The sequence below is a fragment of the Megascapheus bottae genome, chromosome 21 (genome assembly GCF_031878675.1).
Source record: "Megascapheus bottae isolate mThoBot1 chromosome 21, mThoBot2.hap1, whole genome shotgun sequence".
Lineage (NCBI taxonomy): Eukaryota > Metazoa > Chordata > Mammalia > Rodentia > Geomyidae > Megascapheus > Megascapheus bottae.
This window is the reverse complement of record NC_143529.1, coordinates 38,883,841-38,906,642: the sequence shown is the minus strand read 5'-3', so window position 1 is coordinate 38,906,642 and position 22,802 is coordinate 38,883,841.

Genomic DNA, 22,802 nt, shown 5'->3' with positions numbered 1-22,802 from the left:
GGGTGGTGGAGACACAGGTGTGGGGTGGAGAGACAGGTGTGCGGTGGAGAGACAGGTGTGTGGTGGAGAGACAGGTGTGGGGTGGAGAGACAGGTGTGCGGTGGAGAGACAGGTGTGCGGTGGAGAGACAGGTGTGGGGTGGAGAGACAGGTGTGGGGTGGAGAGACAGGTGTGCGGTGGAGAGACAGGTGTGCGGTGGAGAGACAGGTGTGCGGTGGAGAGACAGGTGTGCGGTGGAGAGACAGGTGTGGGGTGGAGAGACAGGTGTGGGGTGGAGAGACAGGTGTGCGGTGGAGAGACAGGTGTGCGGTGGAGAGACAGGTGTGGGGTGGAGAGACAGGTGCAGGGTGGAGAGACAGGTGCGTGGTAGAGAGACAGGTGCGGGGTGGAGAGACAGGTGTGGGGTGGAGAGACAGGTGGGTGGTGGAGAGACAGGTGTGTGGTGGAGAGACAGATGTGTGCTGGAGAGACAGGTGGGTGGTGGAGAGACAGGTGCGTGGTAGAGAGACAGGTGCGTGGTGGAGAGACAGGTGTGTGGTGGAGAGACAGGTGTGGGGTGGAGAGACAGGTGGGTGGTGGAGAGACAGATGTGTGCTGGAGAGACAGGTGGGTGGTGGAGACACAGGTGTGGGGTGGAGAGACAGGTGTGCGGTGGAGAGACAGGTGTGTGGTGGAGAGACAGGTGTGTGCTGGAGAGACAGGTGTGCGGTGGAGAGACAGGTGTGTGGTGGAGAGACAGATGTGTGCTGGAGAGACAGGTGTGCGGTGGAGAGACAGGTGTGCGGTGGAGAGACAGGTGTGCGGTGGAGAGACAGGTGTGTGGTGGAGAGACAGGTGTGTGGTGGAGAGACAGGTGTGGGGTGGAGAGACAGGTGCGTGGTGGAAAGACAGGTGTGGGGTGGAGAGACAGGTGGGTGGTGGAGAGACAGGTGTGTGGTGGAGAGACAGGTGTGGGGTGGAGAGACAAGTGTGTGGCGGACAGACAGGTGTGGGGTGGAGAGACAGGTATGGGGTGGAGAGACAGGTGCGTGGTAGAGAGACAGGTGCGTGGTGGAGAGCGTCTGCACAGGTGCATGGTGGAGAGTGTCTGCATGGGCCTGAGAGGGAGGGAGGGAGGAAAGAGGAGGAAGGGAAGGGAGACACTACCCTAGAAGGCATGTGTTCTGGGAATATAGAGAAGCACTCTCTGTACACTCTAAGCTTTGAGCTTTGGAGAAGATAAGATGTCATGGGTCCTTGCTTTTAGAATCCTGTAGAGCGTGGTAGCCACACAGAGGACGAGGTCCCAGTGAGCGTCTTCGTGGATTCCATGTTCTTTAGGAAATTTCCCTAAATAAGGAGTTAATCCAAGCTGCTCCCACAGGAGGCTGTTGGTCCATAGAAGACATGTATTTGGACATACAGGAATGTGGGAGTCTAGGCTGCATTGTGCTGTGAGGAAATGTATGGGTACAGTTGCACGTGAGTGACTGTAGGTGAACGTGGGTGGATGTACATTGCGTGTGTGCTTGTGCATGTGAGTGTGTGGTTGTAGGTGAACGAGAATAATGGTGCAGGATCAAGAGAAAAGGCATGCATAGCTGTAAGGGTGCTGGTATAGACTGTGGAGAGGGTGCGCACATTGAGTTTGTCCATGTTTAAGTGTGCAGGTGTAGACGTGGAGAGTGTGTTCACATTGTGGTCTGTTCATGTGTAAGCGTGCAGGTGTAGACTGTGGAGAGTGTGTTCACATTGTGAGTGTCCATGTGTAAGCGAGCTGGTGTAGACTGTGGAGAGTGTGTTCACATTGTGAGTCTGTCCATGTGTAAGCGAGCTGGTGTAGACTGTGGAGAGTGTGTTCACATTGTGAGTCTGTCCATGTGTAAGTGTGCTGGTGTGGACTGTGGAGAGTGTGTACACATTGTGAGTCTGTTCATGTGTAAGTGTGCTGGTGTAGACTGTGAAGAGTGTGTACACATCGTGAGTCTGTCCATGTGTAAGTGTGCTGGTGTAGACTGTGGAGAGTGTGTTCACATTGTGAGTCTGTCCATGTGTAAGTGTGCTGGTGTGGACTGTGGAGAGTGTGTACACATTGTGAGTCTGTCCATGTGTAAGTGTGCTGGTGTAGACTGTGGAGAGTGTGTGCACATCGTGAGTCTGTCCATGTGTAAGCGAGCTGGTGTAGACTGTGGCGAGTGTGTACACATTGTGAGTCTGTCCATGTGTAAGTGTGCTGGTGTAGACTGTGGAGAGTGTGTGCACATTGTGAGTCTGTCCATGTGTAAGCGAGCTGGTGTGGACGGTGGAGAGTGTGTACACATTGTGAGTCTATTCATGTGTAGTGTGCTGGTGTGGACTGTGGAGAGTGTGTGCACATTGTGAGTCTGTTCATTTGTAAGTGTGCTGGTGTGGACTGTGGAGAGTGTGTACACATCGTGAATCTGTCCATGTCTAAGTGTACTGGTGTAGACTGTGGAGAGTGTGTTCACATTGTGAGTCTGTTCATGTGTAAGTGTGCTGGTGTAGACTGTGGAGAGTGTGTACACATCGTGAGTCTGTTCATGTGTAAGTGTGCTGGTGTAGACTGTGGAGAGTGTGTGCACATTGTGAGTCTGTTCATTTGTAAGTGTGCTGGTGTGGACTGTGGAGAGTGTGTGCACATCGTGAATCTGTCCATGTCTAAGTGTACTGGTGTAGACTGTGGAGAGTGTGTACACATTGTGAGTCTGTTCATGTGTAAGTGTGCTGGTGTAGACTGTGGATAGTGTGTGCACATTGTGAGTCTGTCCATGTGTAAGTGTGCTGGTGTGGACTGTGGAGAGTATGTGCACATTGTGAGTCTGTTCATTTGTAAGTGTGCTGGTGTGGACTGTGGAGAGTGTGTACACATCGTGAATCTGTCCATGTCTAAGTGTACTGGTGTAGACTGTGGAGAGTGTGTTCACATTGTGAGTCTGTCCATGTGTAAGTGTGCTGGTGTAGACTGTGGAGAGTGTGTGCACATTGTGAGTCTGTTCATGTGTAAGTGTGCTGGTGTAGACTGTGGAGAGTGTGCACACAATGTGAGTCTGTTCATGTGTAAGTGTGCTGGTGGAGACTGTGTAGAGTGTGTACATTGTCAGTCTGTTCATGTGTACATGTGCTGTTTTGGATTGTGAAGAGTGTGTGCACACATTGTGATCCTGTTTTTGTGTAGTTCTATTGCAGTGAGTAAGTATTCCTGCACGTTTAATGGCAAGTGTGTACAGGCATGTCTGTGTGGTCTGTATATACCTAATGAGTGTGTGAGTATTACAGTGGTGGGTTGTATTATGTATGTATGTGAGCAGGTCACTGTGTGTGTGTGTGTATGCACATATTTGTGCATGACTGTGAGTGTGTATGCAGCCTTGCATGTGGCTGATCATAATGGGAAGGCTTATTATGTCCATGTGTTTATGCATGACAGTTTTGTGTAATCATGCATGTATATGTGCATGCATGAACGTATGTGACTATGTTATACCCATGACCTCCTGTAAGGGATTTGTAATACATGGCAACGAGGGGCAGTGGTGCACGTGTTTGACTGTGCATTGTAGTAAGCATGCATGTTTCTTTGCACACATGGTCATGCATGTTACCCATGTCTGTATGTTCCTGTTTCACCGTATGCACATTTCTACACATGACTATGGGCATCTGTGTACCTGTGTGAATGCATGACAGCAAGTGTGTATTCATGCATGCCTGCAGTATGTCTGAGCATGCATGTGATGTATGTCTGTGCGTGAGGTGTGTAACTGTGCATGTGTCTGCATTACAATTCAAATGTATATATGAGCATGGTGGGTAAATGACAGGGAGTATGTGACAGCATGCATTATGCATGCATGATAGTGAGGGGCTTGAATATGTGAGTGTGTGTATCTGTTCCGGTGAGGATGAGTGTACAAGCCTAGATATCTACATACATGACAGAGCATGTGTGCATATGTGCATATGGATGGGTGTGTGACTTGCATGTGTGGGCACTACATGACAAGGCTGGTGTGTGCATGTCCACATATACCGTGTCTGCACTTGTGGGTATGCAGAGAGTCTTTGCTGTACATTTCCTCATGCATGACACTTAGTGGGTGTGAATATGTGTGACTGCCTCAATATATAATAGTGAGTGCATGTGTGTGTGAATGTCAGTTGGTGGGTATGAACACGTGTGATTGGATATGTGTGTGTGAATGTCTGTTGGTGGGTATGAACACGTGTGATTGGATATGTGTGTGTGAATGTCAGTTGGTAGGTATGAACATGTGTGATTGGATATGTGTGTGTGAATGTCAGTTGGTAGGTATGAACACGTGTTATTGGATATGTGTGTGGGAATGTCAGTTGGTAGGTATGAACACGTGTGATTGGATATGTGTGTGTGAATGTCAGTTGGTAGGTATGAACACGTGTTATTGGATACGTGTTGATGAGTATCTTGGTGTGCACACATGTCTGTCTGCATGTCTGCATTTTTGCATGTATGGCAATGCATTTGAATTTTCACCCGTGTCTGTGCATGATGGTGTAAGTGTGTGTGCATCCCTCTGGAGGCTGTGTGTGTCCATGATGGTGTAAGTGTGTGTCCACCCCTCTGGGGTGTGTGTGTGCATGATGGTGTAAGTGTGTGTGTACCTCTCTAGGGGCTGTGCGTGTGCATGATGGTGTAAGTGTAAGTGTGTTCACTCCTCTGGGGGCTGTGTGTGTGCATGATGGTGTAAGCACAAATGTGTGCATCTCTCTGGGGGCTGTGCATGTGCATGCTGTTGTAATCACAAGTGTGTACATCCCTCTGGGGGCTGTGTGTGTGCATGATGGTGTAGGTGTGTGTGCAGCCCCCTGGGTGGGTGTGTGTACATGATGGTGTAAGTGTGTGTGCACCCCTCTGGGGTGTGTGTGTACATGATGGTGTAAGTGTGTGTGCACCCCTCTCGGGGCTGTGTGTGTGCATGATGGTGTAAGTGTGTGTGCACCCCTCTGGGGTGTGTGTGTACATGATGGTGTAAGTGTGTGTGCACCCCTCTGGGGTGTGTGTGTACATGATGGTGTAAGTGTGTGTGCACCCCTCTGGGGTGTGTGTGTACATGATGGTGTAAGTGTGTGTGCACCCCTCTCGGGGCTGTGTGTGTGCATGATGGTGTAAGTGTGTGTGCACCCCTCTGGGGGCTGTGTATGCATGATGGTGTAGGTGTGTGTGCATCCTGCTGTGGGCTGTGCATGTGCGTGATGGTGTAAGCGTGTGTGCACTCCTCTGGGGGCTGCATGTTTGCATGATGTTGTAGGTGTGTGCACCCCTTTGGGGGCTGTACGTGTGCATGATGGTGTAAGCGTAAGTGTGTGCACTCCTCTGGGGACTGTGCGTGAGCATGATGGTGTAAACGTAAGTGTGTGCATGATGGTGTAAGCATAAGTGTGTGCACTCCTCTGGGGGCTGTGTGTGTGCATGATGGTGTAAGCGTAAGTGTGTGCATTCCTCTGGTGGCTGTGCATGTGCATGATGGTGTAAGCGTAAGTGTGTGCACCCCTGGAGGCTGTGTGTTTGCATGATGTTGTAGGTGTGTGCACCCCTCTGGGTGCTGTGTGTGTGCATGATGGTGTAAGTGTAAGTGTGTGCACTCCTCTGGGCGCTGTGTGTGTGCATAATGGTGTAAGCATAAGTGTGTGCACCCCTCTGGGGTGTGTGTGTGCATGATGGTGTAAGCGTAAGTGTGTTCACTCCTCTGGGGGCTGTGTGTGTGCATGATAGTGTAAGCATAAGTGTGTGCACCCCTCTGGGGGCTGTGCATGTGCATGATGGTGTAAGTGTAAGTGTGTGTACCCCTCTGGGGGCTGTGTGTGTGCATGATAGTGTAGGAGTAAGTGTGTGCACCCCTCTGGGGGCTGTGCGTGTGCATGATGGTGTAGGCGTAAGTGTGTGCACTCCTCTGGGGGCTGTGCGTGTGCATGATGGTGTAGGTGTGTGTGCACCCCTCTGGGGGCTGTGTGTCTGCATGATGGTGTAAGCGTAAGTGTGTGCCCCCCTCTAGAGGCGGCAGTGCCCTGACATGCCCAGGCCTGTGCAGGTCCGCCTGCCTGGCAGTGGAAAAGCCCCAGGCAGGACAGGCAGGGCTGGGCTAGGACCCTTGAGCACTGCTGCCTCGAGGCTGCACTGGGCCTCTAGGTTTGTCTTGGGGAGGGTCCTGGGCAGGGAGAAGCACGGTTTCTCCGGGAAGGGGACTAGGGGGGTAGGCCCTTGAGTGAGGTTCAGATATGCACCCGAGAGCCAGGCTCCGTGCGTGCACATCCTGTGAGCAAGGTTCATTGCACACCCTGTGAGAAGCCTCAGCGCACACCCCGTGAGCGAGGGGAACCTGCAGACCCCAGGCCTCTGCTTGCCTGTCTCCGCTGGACAGGGTCTGGGCTAGGAAGAGCCAGCGCCACTCCATGGCTGGCTTTGCTGACACTTTCTTTTCAGAAAGTGAAATGGATGGTGTTTGTAGGGCTCCGATGACGTCACTTCTTTTGGGAAAGATGAGGGGCTCTGCAGCCAGCCTCCCCCATCAGGTGGAGAGAGGAAGGAAGTAGAGGTCCCTCCGGCTGGCCCCTGCCGCTCCCAGGTCTAGCATGGGGGTGGAGGGGCCCTGGTCCCCACTCCAGCCCAACAACGGCACTGCTGACCCTCCACGTGGTGCCAGAGGACCACACAGCCTCGCACCGTCCTTGAGGTCCGCAGGCTTCACTGCCCGGCACACAGCACAAGGAGACACAGACAGGCCAGGCGCAGGGGGTACAATCAAGCCTTGTGTCCACAGCGCAGCAGAAACCAGGGCCAGAGCTGGAGGACCAGGGCCCAGCCATCTCCAACCTGACTGGGCTCAGTTCTGGGCTCCGCTGGCCAGGATCGTTGACTCTCAGCTCCAGTGCAAGGAAAGAGGAGAGGAGGCCCTGCCTGCCGACGCCCCTGCCTGCGCCTGCAAGCGGATTCTAGGATAGATGAGGAACTCTAGGCAGCCAGCCAGCACGCGTGACCACGGACCTTGGTGTCTGCCCAGGGGTTGCAAGAGGGGCTATGCTGGCTCCCGTGTGCTGCAGCCAGGAGGGGGCTGTACAGGTGGTCACCCTGGCTCCCGGTGTGCCACAGCTTTGAGGGAGATGTGCTGTGGTCACTCTGGCTCTGGATGAGTGTCAGGGCCCCAGTGGGTTCCAAGATGTGAGGCCCACAGCCACACGTGCATCCAGGTTCCTCCTGGCCCAGAAACAGGAGACACCTCATGCTACACCCAGCTCAGAGGCAGCTGGGCAGTGGTGGCTATGCCAGGCTGTAGCATGGAGTGCAGTGCCCTTTCCGAGTGGTGGCACAAGGCCAGGCCGCCATGGCTGGTTCTGGAGGTGGTCCAGGATACTGGGAGATGCTGGGACCGGGAGGGCAACCTGGGACATAGAATCCATTGGAATTCAGGGATGGCTGTGCAAAGATCCCTGGGGCCACTGGCCACCAACTCCCCTTCAGTCGCTAAGCTTTTCTATCTGGTGTCCCCACTGGTTCTCTTTTCTGTTGTTCCCCCCAACATTACAGCCTCCATTTGCAACCCCAGGCTGAAGCTAGGCTCGTTTAGTGTGTACGAGAAGACATGTCCATGTACCCTAGGGAAAAGTGCCAGGAGTGTCCTTCCCACCGCACTCAGGGCCTCTCCCTCCCCGGGCCACGCTTCCCTACATGACAGGCTCCCCCTGCCCCTGCTCCTGGTGTCACACCACCGGCATAGGATCCCGGCTCCTTCCATCCCCAAGTGCTGCTGGGGGCAGAGCCAGGCTTGGGGGATGGATCTGTGCATTCCCGCGCTGCCCCCTTCTGTGTCTAAGGGGCCTTGAGAGGCCCTCAGTCTGTGGCTCCCTGCCCTGGCACCTCCGTCTGCTTCAGAGTCCAAGAGCCTGGGCACAGGGGTGCCTCTCCGCTGGGAGGCGCCCTACAGGCTCACCTGGACTGCAGATGAGGCTACGGGAGAGTTCTCCTATGGTGCCACCATGGGCCTCTGACCTGCAGTGAACTCCAGGGTCTTCTGACACCTCTCCCTTGTCTCCAGAGTGGCCTCACCTGGCGGTGGGGAGTCTGATATAGAGGTCCACACAGTGGGTCAGAGGGGGAGCCACAGAGGTGCTGGGCTTGGGGAGCAGAGAGGGAAGAGGGAGGCTCTGGCAGGAGGGCTGGGGAAGAGCGGCCCACAGCCACCCCCCGCCTCCACGCTGCCTCCACATTTCACAGGTGAGGAAACTGGCAGCACGGAGCAGGGCACCGCCCCCCAAAACTCCACAGGTGGGTGGAAGATGCCAATGAGCCCAACCTCTCCAGGGCTCCTCGGCCCAGTCCTGCAGACAAACACCCGCAGGGGTCAGCGCTCCGGGGAGGACATTCCCGAGGGTCCCCGGGGATCTGGCACACACCCCGCCTGTGGGAGTGATTGGGTGATGTGAGAGGGAGCCAGGTGGCCAGGCAGGACCAGGCCTGTTCCGGCAACATCCAGGAGCTGCTGGCGAGGAGAGGTGTGGCCGAGGGGTTCGGGCCTGGCATGGAAGATAGGGAAACAGCAGCCAGAGCTGAGAGCCTGGAGCCTCCCTCAGACCATGGGTGATTTGCGCAAGAGCCAGGCCGGCCGCATCCCCGGGACAGCCGGAGCGGAGCGGCGGCGCGGGAGAAAGCAGGCCGCGAGGAACTGCACTGCAGGAATTTCATATCTGGGAATTTCCCCACCATGGTTCTTCTGTGTCCTTTCTCCACACAGAAAGGAAAATTCCAGACTGACAACTTCTCCGTGCTGACTGAGGACCATTCCCACACCCAGAGGCACGGGCTGGCCACCAGGTGGGGGAAGCCAGCCCCCAGGCTGGGGAAGCCAGCCACACAGGCTGTCACAAATCTCCCCAACCCTCCCCGGGTGTCCTCTTCCCCACCAGGGGCCTCATGGAGCAGCAGGTCAGCTGTTGACCTCTGGGGGGCGACTCCTCTCTTGGAGTTCTGGATGGGGCTTGGGGCCCTGGCAGCAGAACAGTCTGGAAAGGTGACTTGGACTGCCAGTGGGACCCCTCGGGCAGCTGGCCCTGCACAAGGCCTGGGTTCGGTTACTGGGCTTCACGGCTGGACTCCAAGCCTGGAAGCACTTTAAAGAGAACGGGGGGATCCGTGCTGGGGGCTGTGTTGCGCCTGACTGCCTGTGCGAGCGTGACGTGGATGGCCTGGGCTGGCGCTGGAGGGAGACGCTGTCTCTTGGCTTCCCTGCAGTCCTGACCTTCCAGGGAGGTCAGAGCCCCAGCCTGGGACATGGGAACCAGCATGGTACGTGGCTCTGTCACACCTGCTCCCATGGTCTGCGTCCACTGCTGTGTTGACCAGGAGCTTCCCAGCCACGGTGTCACAGGCTGTGGGCTCCTCTCACAGACTGAGGTCAGGGGCCACTCAGCTGCCTGCCCATGTCCCAGCTCCAAGGTCAGGGACTTCCTGCCCTGCTCCAGACTCCCCACCGCCCCCCAGAGAGAACCACCTTGCCCAATCCAGACAGGCCAGAACCCAGGGAGGAACAAATGCATGGAGACCCCTCCGCATGCATGAATTCTATTCCCCAGCTAGGACTCAGCCTCTTCCCGTGCTCAAATCGAGGGATGGATCTTAAACCAGTGTGGATATGGCGGGGTGTGGTGGCTTACTCCTGCAATCCTAGCTACGTGCCCAGAGCAAGGGATGCCTGGGGCAGGTCATCACGATTTGAGGCCATTCCCAACACATGCAAGTGCACCACACTCCATCCAGACCGCTGCCTGGGAGTGAAGGAAGACCGTTTCTCTACTAAAGCCATGCAAGGATGACGCCCCTCCCTGCCCCAGGGAACCAGCCTCTGGACTGGCCCCATGCAACCTCGCCACAATGTGGTTTAGCAGCCAAATGGAGGAGAGGCCTGGCCCTGGGTTTCGATCTCACAATGCAGGCAGCTCACCTGGGCGCTCCCCGAGGCCTACATCTTCTGGATGTGCAGGCAGTCCCACGGGGCTGGCAAGATTAGCCTGGTGGTCTGTGGCTACTGCAGGTCAGTCAGGCCCCGTTGATACTGACCTCACCTCTACTGCTCGCCCGCTCGTTGGCGTCACCATCCTGCCTTGGGCAGAGTGGAATGACTCTCTGTCCCATCCTAGATCCTGCTCCCTGCGGTGTTCTCAGGAGCCTCCTGCGGGCCAGAGGTCTGACGTGTGCAAAGCTGTTTTGGCCGTGTGGCCATGAGTGCTGTCATTAAAGTCATCTGGACTGATGGAAAGATAGCAACCCCCGGGCACTAGTATATCCATTCGCAGATGCACTGCCTCTCCTTCCAGCTGTTCAGATGATGAAGCAGCTTCAGAGAGTCCAGGGAGCCTGGCATGTATGAAGACAGGTGGGACTTGACCCCAGAGCTCCCACGTTCCCCTCTGGGTCCTGACTGCAGCCTCACTGCAGGTAAAAGGTGTGTGTGTGTGTGTGTGTGTGTGTGTGTGTGTGTGTGTGTGTGTGTGTGTGCGCGCGCGCGCTGCGCGCGCGTGCGCGCGTGTGTGATATTATCGTGATATCAGGGTGCTCCTTGCTCACCCAGCCTTGCCTCAGCAGCAGAAGGGCATCTAGGGTCTGGGCATCCAAAAAATAAGAGCGAAGCAGCTTGGCGTCCACTGCTTGGCAGGGCGGATGGGAAGATTTGATGGAAAACACACCCGAGTCTTTGGAGAGAGTTGTGCTGGCGCAGCCTGAGGATGCCGGCGGCAAGGCTTGCTGGGGAGTGCCCAGTTCTGCTTTGAAGGTAGTCATTTAATAGGTCAAGTAAGATCTACAAATCAAAAACAGAATTACAAAGCAAAAATGGGGCTGTGAGATTTGATCAGATGCAATGCTTTGGCCAGAAACAGGCGGTGTGGACTCAGGTCCACTGAAGCTGGCCTCACAGCGGGGCCTCCAGACCCTCTAGTACCATCCGTGGCTGTGTCCACTCAGGTCTGCTGGTTTGCTCTTCGCTGACATCTGCCCAATATATGGAGCCAGGTGGTGACCAGAGCGAGGGCACCAAGGGTCCCTGGAGACCTACTTAGAATCCCAAGTTGTAAGGAGACAGTCACCTGGTGTCCAGTGAGACCACTGAGTAACAGACTGACCCTCCCAACCTCAGTGTCTGCTCCCAAGACAAATGTCCTCTCTGTAAGGCTTCCTTGAGGCCAACATGTTCCCTCAGCCCTGCATGTGTGCACAGGCATACACAGGTATGCACACTCATGAATGCACACAAACAGTCACACACCCGCACGTCCACTCACACATACACACACACACACACACACACACATGTACACAGTTAGTCACACATGCGCAGTGTTACTGACACACCCAAACATGGACATACACATGGACACTCCCTCTCAGTACTGGGGCAGCACCCAGTCTCAGCCTCTAGTTCCAGTGCTGGCTTTGTGGCTCAGTCAGAGGTGGCATCTCACAGCCTTATAGGATGGGACAGGAGCTGAGGAGGGGGATCTGAGAAGATGTAGCTGAGGCAATGGAGATGAAGAGAGGGAAGCTGAGGAGAGGGGACCTGAGGAGATGGAGATGAGGAAATGGAGCTGAGGAGAAGGGACGTGAGGAGATGGAGCTGAGGAGATTGAGATGAGGAGATGGAGATGAAGAGAGGGGAACTGAGGAGATGGAGATGAGGAAATGGAGCTGAGGAGATGGAGCTGAGGAGAGGGGAACTGAGGAGATGGAGATGAGGAGATGGAGCTGAGGAGAGGGGACCTGAGGAAATGGAGCTGAGCAAAGGGGACCTGATGAGATGGAGATGAGGAAATGGAGCTGAGGAGAGGGGAACTGAGGAGATGGAGATGAGGAAATGGAGCTGAGGAGATGGAGATGAGGAAATGGAGATGAGGAAATGGAGCTGAGGAGATGGAGATGAGGAAATGGAGCTGAGGAAATGGAGCTGAGGAGAGGGGAACTGAGGAGATGGAGATGAGGAAATGGAGCTGAGGAGAGGGGACCTGAGGAGATGGAGCTGAGGAGATGGAGCTGAGGAAATGGAGCTGAGGAGAGGGGGCCTGAGGAGATGGAGATGAGGAAATGGAGATGAGGAGATGGAGATGAGGAAATGGAGCTGAGGAGAGGGGACCTGAGGAGATGGAGCTGAGGAGATGGAGATGAGGAAATGGAGCTGAGGAGAGGGGGCCTGAGGAGATGGAGATGAGGAAATGGAGATGAGGAGATGGAGATGAGGAAATGGAGCTGAGGAGAGGGGACCTGAAAGATGGAGCTGAGGAGATGGAGCTGAGGAGAGGGAACCTGAGGAGATGGAGATGAGGAGATGGAGCTGAGGAGAGGGGACCTGAGGAGATGGAGCTGAGGATAGGGGAACTGAGTAGATGGAGATGAGGAAATGGAGCTGAGGAGAGGGGACCTGAGGAAATGGAGCTGAGCAAAGGGGACCTGATGAGATGGAGATGAGGAAATGGAGCTGAGGAGAGGGGAACTGAGGAGATGGAGCTGAGGCAATGGAGCTGAGGAGATGGAGATGAGGAAATGGAGATGAGGAAATGGAGCTGAGGAGATGGAGATGAGGAAATGGAGCTGAGGAGATGGAGCTGAGGAGAGGGGAACTGAGGAGATGGAGATGAGGAAATGGAGCTGAGGAGAGGGGACCTGAGGAGATGGAGCTGAGGAGATGGAGCTGAGGAAATGGAGCTGAGGAGAGGGGGCCTGAGGAGATGGAGATGAGGAAATGGAGATGAGGAGATGGAGATGAGGAAATGGAGCTGAGGAGAGGGGACCTGAAAGATGGAGCTGAGGAGATGGAGCTGAGGAGAGGGAACCTGAGGAGATGGAGATGAGGAGATGGAGCTGAGGAGAGGGGACCTGAGGAGATGGAGCTGAGCAAAGGGGACCTGATGAGATGGAGATGAGGAAATGGAGCTGAGGAGAGGGGAACTGAGGAGATGGAGCTGAGGCAATGGAGCTGAGGAGATGGAGATGAGGAAATGGAGCTGAGCAAAGGGGAACTGAGGAGATGGAGATGAGGAAATGGAGCTGAGGAGAGGGGAACTGAGGAGATGGAGATGAGGAAATGGAGCTGAGGAGAGGGGAACTGAGGAGATGGAGCTGAGGCAATGGAGCTGAGGAGATTGAGCTGAGGAAATGGAGCTGAGCAAAGGGGAACTGAGGAGATGGAGCTGAGGAAATGGAGCTGAGGAGAGGGGAACTGAGGAGATGGAGATGAGGAAATGGAGCTGAGGAGAGGGGACCTGAGGAGATGGAGATGAGGAAATGGAGCTGAGGAGAGGGGACCTGAGAAGATGAAGATGAGGAAATAGAGCTGAGGAGCGGGGAACTGAGGAGATGGAGCTGAGGAGATGGAGATGAGGAGATGGAGCTGAGGAGAGGGGAACTGAGGAGATGGAGCTGAGGAGATGGAGATGAGGAGATGGAGCTGAGGAGAGGGGACCTGAGGAGATGAAGATGTGGAAATGGAGTTGAGGAGAGGGGACCTGAGGAGATGGAGATGAGGAAATGGAGCTGAGGAGATGGAGATGAGGAAATGGAGCTGAGGAGAGGGGACCTGAGGAGATGGAGCTGAGGAGAGGGGACCTGAGGAGATGAAGATGAGGAAATGGAGTTGAGGAGAGGGGACCTGAGGAGATGGAGCTGAGGAAATGGAGTTGAGGAGAGGGGACCTGAGGAGATGGAGATGAGGAAATGGAGCTGAGGAGAGGGAAGCTGAGGAGATGGAGATGAGGAAATGGAGCTGAGGAGAGGAGACCTGAGGAGATGGAGCTGAGGTGATGGAGCCGAGGAGATGGAGATGAGGAAATGGAGCTGAGGAGAGGGGAACTGAGGAGATGGAGATGAGGAAATGGAGCTGAAGAGAGGGGACCTGAGGAGATGAAGATGAGGAAATGGACCTGAGGAAAGGGGACCTGAGGAGATGGAGCTGAGGAAATGGAGCTGAGGAGATGGAGATGAGGAAATGGAGCTGAGGAGATGGAGATGGGGAAATGGAGCTGAGGAAAGGGGACCTGAGGAGATGGAGCTGAGGAAATGGAGCTGAGGAGATGGAGATGAGGAAATGGAGCTGAGGAGAGGGGACCTGAAAGATGGAGCTGAGGAGATGGAGCTGAGGAGAGGGAACCTGAGGAGATGGAGATGAGGAGATGGAGCTGAGGAGAGGGGACCTGAGGAGATGGAGCTGAGGATAGGGGAACTGAGTAGATGGAGATGAGGAAATGGAGCTGAGGAGAGGGGACCTGAGGAGATGGAGCTGAGGAGATGGAGCTGAGGAAAGGTGACCTGAGGAGATGGAGCTGAGGAGATGGAGCTGAGGAGATGGAGCTGAGGAGATGGAGACGAGGAAATGGAGCTGAGGAGAGGGGACATGAGGAGATGGAGCTGAGGAAATGGAGCTGAGGAGATGCAGCTGAGGAAAGGGGAGCTGAGAAATGAAGATGCGGAAATGAAACTGAGGAGAGGGGACCTGATGAGATGGAGATGAGGAAATGGAGCTGAGGAGAGGGGAACTGAGGAGATGGAGCTGAGGAGAGGGGACCTGAGGAGATGGAGATGAGGAGAGAAGAGTTGAGGAGGAGGGCAGAGGAGGGGATAGGTGGGGAAGGGGGCAGGCAGACAGGAGAGCAGTGAAGGAGGAAGAAGCAGGCAGGCTAATGGCTTCCTGGGAGACCAGCACGTGCAGCAGGCACATGGGCTTGTTGAAATGGCTTCCAGAAGGCTCTGCCACTGGCTGACACCCACTGCACAGTATCCTTCCATCGGGCCTCCCATGAGCACTGGGAACCGCAGAAGGAGGCCTTCTCTGGGCTGAGTTCCCCCTTGGACATAGTAGCAAGACTTCCTGCAACCTGCCGGCAGACTCTCCTGTGTTTGCTCTTCTCCCAGCAGTCCCACCATAGAAAGGCCTTGACCTGGTCCGGTGAATCCCCAGTGGCCCTGCAGGCAGGTGCAGCTGCAAAAAGCAACACCCAGGCTGGCTTCACTGGCCACACCCCCCCCTGTGGGGTGGGCCTGTCCACAGCCGTGGGGTGGACTGTAGACTGCAGTTCTGTGAACTCAGCCCGCACAGCGTTACTCAATCATTACAGGCAGAAGTAGGGCCCAGAGCAGCCTGGGCGCCACACGGGGCAATTCTGGTGATAGTATGGAATGCTCACCAGAACGCAATGTTGGGGGGTACACAGAACGTGTAAAGGGGTGTCCTTCAACACAGGACACAGGCCAGGGTGTGTGACATTGCCATGCCCCACCCAAGTGGTCTCTCTGTAGGAGGGTGGGAAACCGGACTGGTTGTGAGGAAGCCAACCAGTGGGTGCAAGGCTGGGCCTTCTAGAGAGGCCAGCCAGGGCTTCATCCTCATGGCAGTTGCCCTGTCACCTGAGACCACAGGTGAGTCCCGCCACACCTAGGCACGGGTTGAGATGGAGTCTCTCAAACGCCGCCCTGGTCCCCACCTCCGCAGCAGTTATGGTTATAGTCTCGAGCCACGGTGCCTAGCTCCTGTGAAGGGGACATGAGCTCTGTGCCAGGAGAGCTCACAGGCCCTGCTCCTTCGCTCACTTCTGCTCTGGCTGGACACAAAGCGGGGTGAGTTCACGGAAGGCAAACTGTCGCCCTCGCCATGGCTCGCCTTGCTGTAACACTGTTTATGCGCAGTCTCTGTCTGGACACCTTTTTCTCTGTAACTGAATCTCTTTTATAGCACACCTTGGCCATTTGGACAAGATCAAGTGTTTCTGTAGAGCAACTTCCTTTTTCCAAAATGACAGAGGCCGAAGTAAATGATACCACACACATAAAACATCAGCAGACGTTGAAGAACAGCAGAGCAACACAAAATCAGATTACTCTTTGCTATCTGTCGCATGGACAGAAGCAACTGCAGAATAAGCACCTACTGTGAGGTGCACCGAGTGTGCCTGCTGCCCTGACCCCTGTGAGCTGATGGTGCAGCCCCAGGTCCAGGGATCACAGCAGAGTGCCATGCAGACTGCACTGTGCTGGGATTTCCTCCTTCTCTCCTCTCTTCTCTTCCTCCCTCCCTCCCTTCCTCCCACCCTTCTTCTCTTCCATCCTCCCTCCCTCCCTTCCTCCCACCTTCTTCTCTTCCTCCCTTTCTCCCACTCTTCTCTTCCATCCTCCCTCCCTCCCTCCAACCCTCCCTCCCTCCCTCCCTCCCTCCCTCCCTCCCTCCCTCCCTCCCGTACTAACAGTGGCAAGTGAAGAGAGGGCAGGGAGAGCTCCACAGACAGCTATGGTGGAAACAAGGGGAGGTGGAAGGGAGGTAACTAGAGGCGATGCTGTGGAGAGGAAGCCCTGGTGACTGTGTCCTGGGAGTGGCCAGCCCTGGGGCGGAGCGTCACAGACACCCAGGCCTTGTTGCTGTCGGGCTGAGCAGCCCAGCTCCAGCCTGAAGGAGGCTGTAATACCAGAAGGAGCTGGGGTGGGGCCTGCAGTGTGTGCTCCTTTCTGTGTGCTGTGGGGTGGGGTCTGCAGTGTGTGCTCCTCTCTCTGGGCTGTGGGGTGGGGTCTGCAGTGTGTGCTCCTCTCTGTGGGCTGTGGGGTGGGGTCTGCAGTGTGTGCTCCTCTCTGTGTGCTGTGGGGTGGGGTCTGCAGTGTGTGCTCCTCTCTGTGTGCTGTGGGGTGGGGTCTGCAGTGTGTACTCCTCTCTCTGGGCTGTGGGGTGGGGTCTGCAGTGTGTGCTCCTCTCTCTGGGCTGTGGGGTGGGGTCTGCAGTGTGTGCTCCTCTCTCTCTGGGCTGTGGGGTGGGGTCTGCAGTGTGTGCTCCTCTCTCTGGGCTGTGGGGTGGGGTCTGCAGTGTGTGCTCCTCTCTGTGGGCTGTGGGGTGGGGTCTGCAGTGTGTGCTCCTCTCTCTGGGCTGTAGGGTGGGGTCTGCAGTGTGTACTCCTCTCTCTGGGCTGTGGGGTGGGGTCTGCAGTGTGTGCTCCTCTCTGTGTTCTGTGGGGTGGGGTCTGCAGTGTGTGCTCCTCTCTGTGTGCTGTGGGGTGGGGTCTGCAGTGTGTGCTCCTCTCTCTGGGCTGTGGGGTGGGGTCTGCAGTGTGTGCTCCTCTCTGTGGGCTGTGGGGTGGGGTCTGCAGTGTGTGCTCCTCTCTGTGGGCTGTGGGGTGGGGTCTGCAGTGTGTGCTCCTCTCTCTGGGCTGTGGGGTGGGGTCTGCAGTGTGTGCTCCTCTCTGTGTGCTGTGGGGTGGGGTCTGCAGTGTGTGCTCCTCTCTGTGTGCTGTGGGGTGGGGTCTGCAGTGTGTACTCCTCTCTCTGGGCTGTGGGGTGGGGTCTGCAGTGTGTGCTCCTCTCTGTGGGCTGTGGGGTGGGGTCTGCAGTGTGTGCTCCTCTCTGTGGCCAAAGCCAGGATGACAAAAGCTGCCCAGCGCCAGCCCAGAGCAAAAAGCCTCCATCCGGCCTGCATGACCCAAGCCCTGCATTGCTGGCTTACAAAGCCCAGGGCAACAGACTCCTAGCTCTCAGAGCCCGGAGCTGAAAGCTCTAGTGAGGCCTCTAGCTGAAGGGCCTGGCATTGCAAGAGCTTCTCCTCGACCACCCACAACTCCTGTATGGGGACAGAGCAAAGTTCCCAGCCAGCCCTCCTGAGGGCTAACAACCACAGGAAAGATGAGGTGAGTGTGACTGTCCCACAGCGAGACAGCTGGCCGTTCCAGGGCCAGGCAGAGGACTGGTGCAGAGCCGCTAACAGTCACCTGGAAGCTGCAACCCGGGGGAAGTGCTTGACACACCAGCCCCCAATGAACACTGTGGAACAGCTACAGACACACACAAAGACACACACGCACACACACACACACACACGCACGCACACACACACACACACACACAACACACAGAGCGAGTCTATGCATGTAGTCAGTGCCGTTGCTAGCTTTTGCATGCTCAGCTCACTTCCTGACTCCCATCCTCCAGTTCTCTGGGTGATAGAAATGAGAACTTGAACCTCAATCCCGCAATCACCCCAAGTACAGTGTGTGACAGCGCTCTTGCCCCCCTCTTCCGACACTTGGCCAGAGGGCTTCTGCGGGGGTGTCTGCTGTCACCTTTTGCCTCTGGGGGAACTCACTCATATCCTCCTGACAGCCATGGAGAAGCCCGCTGCCCCTGGCTCTGTGACTAAGGGGAAGAGAAGCAGTAACTGACATGGCAGGAGCCAGAGCCTGGGCCCAGGGCCCCTCTCAATCCCTGCAGCCATGGATCCTGGGGAAGCAAACACACGAGAAGATCTTGGAGCTTTTTGAAGAGCCAGATAAACAAATGAAAGCACAGAAGATGCTAAGGGTATGTGAAACAGGCCCTGGAGCCGGCTGGAACAGAGCCCCACAGCCAGAGACAGAGCAATATGAGAAAGGAGATCAGGGAGTATTGGGGTACGATACTGAGTAAATGCTGAGCTTAAAGTGAGCACCGGGGTTCCATGGCTGAATGGGTTGAGTGAGGAGAGCAGCAGAATCTCCTGTACAGAATTCCCAGTCACATGTGTAGATCCTGCTACCCTCGAGGGGGGATTGCAGCTGACTCTTCTAGGTGTACTCCCCCAAGGCAGTGTGGAAAGGGAAAGGAAAGAGGCCACCACCTCACTGAAACTGGACCCACATGGGCCAAGCAGCAGATTCTGTGCAGGGCCCCAGCCCGGGCCCTGGGGCCCTGTTGTGTGTGCAGAGATCTTTCCTGGCAGAGGAGGCATCCACAGAAGGATTGGGAGCAGGTGATCTGCAGGAGTGGCCACCTCCTGGCTGTGGGGACAGCAAAAGGGCAGATGGCTGCCGAGTGGAGGGTGCCACCTGGAGCTCATGACTAATTACAACTCTGTGAAGAAGAGAACGGGGAAGATGAATGAGTAGAAGCTAAGAGAAGTGGATGACGGAGTCAATAACATATTTACCACATGCTTAGGTATTTAGATTTCTGTAGGTACCATATGTGGGCTTTCCTTGAAAACAGAATGAAGTTATTAGCAAAGCATGATTTATTTCACTTTGTTAAAATAATAAGCTGTCAAATATTAAGAGAAAAACATAATTACTTGGGTCATATTCATTTTTCTTCAAAAATTACTACCATATTACATTAACTCAAAAACAGGCTGTGTAGTAAATCCTATGGATTGACGGATGCACTGGAGAACCAACGCTGCTCCTGAACGCAAGCAGCCATGCCGGTCAGCGTTCACAGAGCAAATCCACTCCCCATTGGGGGAGCAGGGATTCAGGTTCCGACATCTATCACAAAGGCACAAAACTGGAATTTTTCAAGAAGTTTGAAATGTGGAATATTACAAGACGCCACAGAAGGACACTGGAAAGGACTTAGGTATGTGCGAAGGCCCCCCAAGGTCACACATCAGGGTAACGGATGGTAACACAGTGCAGATAACACGGCCACGACAGCCAGTGTGGCTTGGTACGCTGGCTGGGCCATTACCCCTCAACGCTCACGAACGCGGTAACCTGGCCCATGCTGCGGCATTCCTTATGGTGCTGCGGCGTTCCTATGGCAGATGCAGTTAAAGTGCATGATCAGCTGGCATGAAGGAAGGGGCCTAGGTGATCGCGGTGAGCCTACTCAGGCCCTGAGGGGTTTGAGCAAAACTGCAGCTTCTCTGCAGTAGATATTGTGCTTTGAACATGAGCACCAGCTCTCTGGGAAGCTCGAGGCTGGGTCGGGATCTCACACTGGTCAGCCCAGCTACTGGGGAAGGAAAGACGGAAGGGTAGCAATCTGAGAGCATCCTGAGCAAAAATGTGAGTAAGACCTCTCTCAAAGAACAAGCCAGGCATGGGGGCACACACCTGGAACTCACATACACGGGAGGCATAAACAGAAGAGCATGTGCCCAGGCAAGCTCTAAGTAAGAAGTGCAAGTCTTTATCTGAAAAAGTCAAAAGAGCCCTGTGGCTGTAGAACTCTTACCTGCCAAACACAGGCCTGGAGTTCAAACTCCTGCAGCACCAACACAAAGGAAAAATGATTTTACTAAATCTTTTCTGAATGCTTGCACTGTAGCCTGTGTACTTGAGTTTTCCTACCTCTCTCAATTAAGAATACTTCTTGCAATAAATCTCTTTTGTTCAGGGAGGGAGAGGACAGAACGAAGGCAGGCACTGCACTACATGAGCTATGTTTCTAGCAAGAAAATACAGGTTTATTCTCCAGCCAACACTTTAACACATTTCCACTTTTGTCTTTTGTACACTTGTTGTTTGTCATTGAAACTGGGCTCCAAGCTCAGGGCTTTGTGCTTGCGAGGCTATTTTACTGAGCCACCACCGTGCGGCTCTTAATCCCCTTATTGGAAGCATCCTCCAGGAAACACCAACTGCCCTGCAGGCACGGGCTGCTCTATGCTCCTCTACGCAGGCTTCACTACCTTTTCCGCACCCTGATCCTGGAATTCCCACAGGAGTTCGGGTCACAGCACAGGCCACATGACCATGAGACAGGAGAACAAAGTTACTCAGGACTCATGGCTCCTGATTTCAAGCCTGGTATAAATCTATGGTGAACAGATAGTTGAACTTTCTAGAAGGGCTGATGGTGCAACGGAATGGAGAGCCAGAAGTAGCTCAGTGATTTCTGCCACGGGGGCTAAGCTAGTTAACAAATAGGGCTGAGACCAATATATAGTAATGTATAAAAGAATGGAATTAGAAACTCTATTCCAAAAGATAGATATAAAAAATATAACCAAATATTGGAACTAAACCTCACAGGCAAAAATGCCTATCGATCTACAAGTCTTTGGATGAGGCAATGGCTTCTTGGAAAATGGAAACAGGGCAATACAAGGACAAAATAGATACATCAAACTTCAGGAAAGTTAAAAACTATCAAGGAAACCAAAGGCAACCCACAGAACAGGAAGAAGCATATACCAAAATCAGAGTGGAAAAACTGCATCTCAGTAGTAACAAAAGACAAATAAGGGTCGGGAGTTTGGCCAAGTGGTAGAGTGCTTGCCTAGCATGCACGAAGACCCGGGTTCGATTCCTCAGTACCACATACGTAGCAAAAAAAAAAAAAAAGACAAATAACTGGGCCGGGAGTTTGGCCTAGTGGTAGAGTGCTTGCCTAGCATGAAGACCCAGGTTCGATTCCTTCATTACCACATACATAGAAAAAGTCAGAAGTGGTGCTGAGGCTCGAGTGGTAGCTCAAATGGTAGCTGAGGCTCTAGCCTTGAGAAAGTCTAAGGACCGGGCTCAGGCCCTGAGCTCAAGCCTAGAACTGGCCAAAAAAAAAAAAATCCCAAATAACTGAAAGTGGACAAGGACCAGTTATATATCCATCCAAAGAGACTCAGAAATACCCACTAGACTTAGAAGGGACTCTTCAGCATCACAAGACATCAAAGAAATGCAAGTTTAGAATCACAGCGGAGTCGGGTGTCGGTGGCTCAGGCCTGTAATCTTAGCTACCTGGGAGGCTGAGATCTGAGGACTGAGACGCAAAGCCAGCCCAGACACTAAACTCTGAGACTCTTACTTCTAATGAACCACTAAAAAGCCACCTGAGCGATGGCTCAAGTGGTGGAAGTCAACCTTTTTGCAAAACAAGATAAGGAACAGCACCCAGCTCTGAATTCAAGCCCCAACACACACACACACACAAAAAAAAGAAAAGAAAAAGGAAATCACAGCAAATCAGAGAAAGGCTGGATAAGTGGGACTGCATTAAACTGCAGAGCTTTTGTATGGCAAAGGACATAGCTAGTAAACTAATCAGGAAGCCTATAGAGTGGGACAAGATCTTCACCAACCAAACAACGGACAAAGGCCTCATATCTAAAATATATCAACAACTCAAAAAATTGAATCACTCCAAAACTAACATCCACAGTAACAACCATCCCATTAAAAAATGGGCCAAAGACTTAAAGAGAGTCTTCTCTGAAGAAGAAACAAAAATGGCCTATCGACCCATGAAGAAATGCTCAACATCTCTCGTCATAAAAGAAATGCAAATCAAAACAACTCTAAGATTCCACCTCACTCCAGTTAGAATGGCCAGGATCAGGAAAACGAATAACAACAGATGCTGGAGGGGATGTGGCCAGGAGGGATCACTACTACACTGTTGGTGGGAGTGCAAACTCGTTCAACCACTATGGAAAGCAGTGTGGCAGTGCCTCAAAAGCCTAAACATAGAACTCCCCTATGACCCAGCAATTCCACTACTTGGCATTTACCCAACCATCCAGAAACTAGGGCATAACAATGTTCATTGCAGCACTATTCACCATAGCAAAGATATGGAACCAACCTAGATGTCCCTCAGTTGATGAGTGGATAAACAAGTTGTGGTATTTGTACACAAAAAATCATATTAAGTGAAGTAAGCCAGACTCAAAGGAACATAGGCTCAATGGTTTCCCTCATTTGTCATAATCAGTAGAAACCTTGGGCTCTCCTAGCAAAGATCTGCAATAGAGCAAAACCTAGATACATAAGGCCATATAGTATGAAGCTAATTGAAAGGACCTCCAGGATATAGAAACAAAAGCCATATAATGAATGATTGTTGTCCTTAATGTACTATGTTATCTCTTGTCTCTTTTTCTGTCCCTTGGTTATATCATATTGTTATAGTATCTCACTTTGTTATCTGATATATTGGATTTATTTGTATTTGGTTATTTGAAATTGGATAGGGAAGGGGGGAAAATCAAGACAGGGAGGTGGGGGGAGGGTAATGGGGACCAAGACATGTGAAAGGGTATCAATGTATGTGAATTAATGCACCT